The sequence below is a fragment of the Panicum virgatum genome, chromosome 7N (genome assembly GCF_016808335.1).
Source record: "Panicum virgatum strain AP13 chromosome 7N, P.virgatum_v5, whole genome shotgun sequence".
NCBI lineage: Eukaryota > Viridiplantae > Streptophyta > Magnoliopsida > Poales > Poaceae > Panicum > Panicum virgatum.
The window spans coordinates 575,001-579,734 of NC_053151.1; positions in this window are offsets into that span (position 1 = coordinate 575,001).

Consider the following 4,734-nt stretch of genomic DNA (forward strand, 5'->3'; position numbering starts at 1 on the left):
CGACTACTCTCCCTGACGGTACGTACGAGTTGGTGCCGGAGTCCGAGAGTGAGCAGCGAGAAGCTCAAGTTAATCTAACTGAAATCACTGAAGACCTAAACCAGAGTTCAGAAGAGCCCAAGGCTAGCTCCGCTTAGGAAGACAAGCCCCGGAGCATGTCCTACCTATTCTAAATTTATGCAACTATTATATTCCTATTTATTTGTGCATTTAAGTTGCAGGAATTGTTTGGAACCTTAGTTGCATGAACCTAGGTACCTATGTTTGAACACTAGTATGTGTAGGTCGCTAGTTGACTATGCTAATGGTTTGGTAGAAGTCGAGTGATTTCCTGTCACTCGCGAGCTTATAGGAGTTGAATGACTACTACGCACTGTAATATAAGGTTTACGGGCGGGGTTGTGGTACTCATGATATCCCGTCTGTTTAGTGAAAATGGATAAGGCCGCGGTGTGTGGTAGTGGTGGTTAAGCGTTTGAACGTACTAACCACATGCCGAGAATATGGTAATCGGTAAGCTTAAGTACCTGATGGAACCGGCCGTGGAACATACTCCCCACTGTCTGGTCTATGGTCACGCACGGGTGCAGGGCACCCTAGGGCGGTGGGCCTGTTTCATGCCCAGGGAAAAAGGGGAAAAATCGCGTGGGTGATTGCATTTCCCCATGCGTGTGTTTAGGTCTGCCTGGCCAGGTTAACAAATTCGATTCGAATCGTCCGTCTCTCACGGATATTGAGACTGCTTAACCCTTTTGCCACATAGAGTAAGAAGTGGAATAATGATGATGAAAAATATGATTGAATGATGAAAAATAATTGTTTCTCACCATGTATGTTTTAGGATAGATGCTAATGTAGAATGGTTAATCAAACTAGAACTTGAGCGCTAAAATCGGAAAATAAGGACTCACTCTTTCTTGCTTTCCGGCAAAGATAAACCCCTCAAGCCAAAAGCCTTGCATGTCTAGTTAGAGGGCTAGTTATATCCTAGTCGGGTAAGCCTTGCTGAGTATTAGTATACTCAGCCTTGCTTGTGGCTCCACTTTGTTTTCAGGTGATACTTTTGAAGATCAGATAGCTAGTTTGACTTGGTCGTGTGTTTTACCGCCTGGTTGGTCGGTGGAGTGGGATACGCACCAACGATGACAATGCCGAGTGATGTCATGTACGGGCTTCATCATGACGTCATGTATCGTCCTTTAGAACTCGTTTTATTTCCGCTGCAGTGAACTCTGAACTACTTTCTTTTCGAACTTAAATTACCTTTCGGAGTTTCGAAACTGGTTTGTAATAATTAAGTTAAGACTCTGTAATGTATTGTATCTGTGAAATGTTGTACTCTCTGCACTCACATTCGTGTGGGTTGCATGTAAGCTTTGGGTTCGATTGACGCTCAGGTGGATTCTTCGGGACTTTACCCGACATAACTGCCGAATTACTCCGTTTGAAGTGTGGGTTAGCCGGGATTATCTTTAAGATGATGGTTAGCGCACTTGAGCCAGATTAATTAGGGCGGTACTGCCACAATAGGTCAGGTGGCACGCCCTGCGTCTTCAATAAGCCGCGGCGTGTGCTGGAATTGCGGGCCGTCGACGAGGGAGCAGTGCCGGCCAGCACCCCGGCAACCTCCCGGCTCTTCGTGTTGCCTGTCGCTGCTCGCCGGTGGTTTTCGACCGACAACACATTCTGGCACGACATTCTGGCACGCCCGGTGGGACACTTCTCGGCAACAACGTCCACTGCAACAATGTCTGGAGCTCAAGATCAAGAACCCGCTCCCAATCCCATCACGTATGAAGAGCTCCCTCCTGAACACAAGAAGAAGTATGATGAGATCAAAGCTCTGTTGGAAGCCGATCTCATCGGCTCTTTTGAGAGAACCCAGAACCACGGCATTAAGTGGAAGGGATTCTCACCTGAAGGCGCTCTCGATAACGTAGATTTGTCTGTACCATCAGAAGAGCGCACCAGGGCCCTGCGTCAGGAGATGAACTACATGGTGGCCCATACGCTTCATCGGCACTCTCAGAGCCTGATGAACGAGCTCGAGTGCGTGGCGCATTGCGTCATCCAGGAGATAATCAAGAACTAGTACTCTCCATCGGGACCAACCCTGGGAAGTCACACAGAGGAAGCTGCACTGCATTCTAGGCCGCTATTGCCGTTCTCATTTGCGGCTCCAAAACCACAAAATTCGCCGATCTACATCGTCCACAAGATCGGCGGTGATCCTGGAGAAGGCCAATTCCTCACCGAGCCACCCACCCCGCACGGCTATACGTGCGCCTACATCCCTGACAGCGTCAATCCAACACGATCGGTGCAGATGGTAAACCCAGGAGCTTCTGGAGCAGACACGGAGAAACAAGCGTGGTTGGCAAAGTACGCTACGGGGCCGAGTGCTGAGCCATCGGCCCCAGGAGTTCTTAGTGTGGAGCAGGTCAGTGCAATACTGAGAGACCAGTTCGACATCCTGCCCAAAAGGAAAGCGATCGGCTATTTCAAGCCGTATCCAAATGACTACGACTTGATCCCGTTGCCTCCCAAGTATCGGCTTCCTGAGTTCACCAAGTTCAACGGGTCAGAAGGAGCCAGCTCCATAGAGCATGTGAGCCGATACTTAACGCAACTTGGGATGATCTCGGTCTCGGATCCGCTGAGGGTCCATTTCTTCGGCCAATCTCTTACAGGCCCAGCTTTTGGATGGTACGCGTCATTAGCCCCAGATTCGATTCGAACTTGGAGGCAGCTGGAAGATCAGTTCCATACTCAGTATCACTCAGAAGCTGCTGAAGCTGGAATTGCCGACCTCGCCCAAGTCAGGCAAAAGCGAGGAGAGACTATGTCGGAATACATACAGCGCTTCAGAGAGGTCAAGAATCGATGCTACTCATCGCGCATCACAGAGAAGGAGGCAGTCGATCTGGCAGTGCTGGGACTAGCTAAGCTGATCAAGGATGCGGCTTTCCAGTTGGAGTTCACGTCTCTGGCGCACCTGGTGCAGAAGCTTACTGCATATGAGCTTTATCATCCTGAGCTGTACCAGGACAAGTTTAAGCGCCATGTGAACATGGCCCAGGCGGATGAATCTGATGACTCTGGCGAGGAGCAAGAAGTGGCCGTGGCAGAGTGGACTCGGGGGGCAAACCATGTCCCGTGCAAGTGGGTCAAACAGCAGGGGCTTGTGAAAGGTTCGACTTCGACGTGACCAAAGCAGATCATATATTCGATCTGCTCCTCAAAGAAAAACAGCTGAGGCTCCCAGAGAATCACAAGCTACCGACGGCACAAGAGCTGCAGGGAAGGCTGTACTGCAAATGGCACCACTCGTTCACTCATGCCACGGGTGAATGCAAGGAGCTGCGTCATCAGATTCAATTAGCTATTGAGCAAGGCCGATTAATCCTGGCCCAACACACGATGAAGGTTGACACGAAGCCCTTCCCACAAGCTAACGTGGTGGAGCTGTCAGATTTCGGATCCGAGGGCCAGAATTTGGCATTCCAGATCAACATGGCGGGACCCATGCGCCGCCATGACAAGCAGAGGAGAGAGGCCGCTTCTGGCAAACGGCCGCAGGATGAACACCAGCTAGAACAGCAACATGTGACTGAAGAGCAAGTGCGTCACATCTGTAATCAGCTTCCTGCTTCTAATCGGCTTCTGGAAAAGTACCAGTACCAGGACAAGTTGCGCCACTGATACGAATCGGAAGAAGATGAGTACGAGCACCGCACAGGAAGGACACTGGGGAGACGCCAGGCTATACGCGACCACTGGCATTGCCCGTTCTTCAGGTACTGTGGGAACTCCGGCATGAGCCGATTGCCTACTATAGATGATTGCTTGGAGTGCAGGCCACGGGGACGCCAGCAGGACGAGACATCGGTGTTCCAGCGCTTAGGGCCTAGAACACGTCATGATGACCGTGTGAGGCGGTCATCCAGGGGTGATTCCGAGCCAGAAGAAGACAAGTACCATCGCCCACGATGGTGTCCCGATGGGCTTAATCGCTCGAAGAAGCGCAGGGTACAGCGCTTGCGCAATCTAGAAGAGGCAGAAGCAAAGTACCTTGACGTGCTGAGGAAGGCGCGTCCGGATCTCGCGGAACAAGTCAAGCACCCGCAAAGGGTGGAAAGGCACCCTCCAAGAAAAGAGTGGCGCCCCAAGCAGACAAAAGCCGATGAGAAGCCATCGACTGATGTGAACATGGTGTTCGTGCTCCCATCAAAGTTCCGGGCACCTCAACCGGAGGATTTGCCTGTTGCGCAGTTGGATCTCGGCCCACAGCCGATCATCTTTGATAAGCCCAAGGAGAAGAGCTACAAGCACTTGAAGGGATTGCATCTCAAGGGCTTCATCGATGGCAAGCCTGTGAACAGGATGTTGGTCGACACTGGCGCCGCAGTCAACCTGATGCCGTACTCTGTGCTACGCCGATTGGGTCGTTCTTCCGCCGACCTAATCAAGACCAATGTGATGCTTAATGACTTCAACGGACAACCATTAGAGGCAATGGGGGTTCTTAATGTGGAGTTGACAGTGGGCCACAAGACGATCCCGACTTCGTTCTTCATCGTCAACAACAAAAGTACATACACGGTATTGCTCGGGAGGGATTGGATTCATGCCAACTGTTGTATCCCTTCCACGATGCATCAGTATCTCGTCCAATGGGATGGCGATGAAGTGGAGGTGGTCCGTGCAGATGACTCCAGCGAGGTCTCGCTCGCA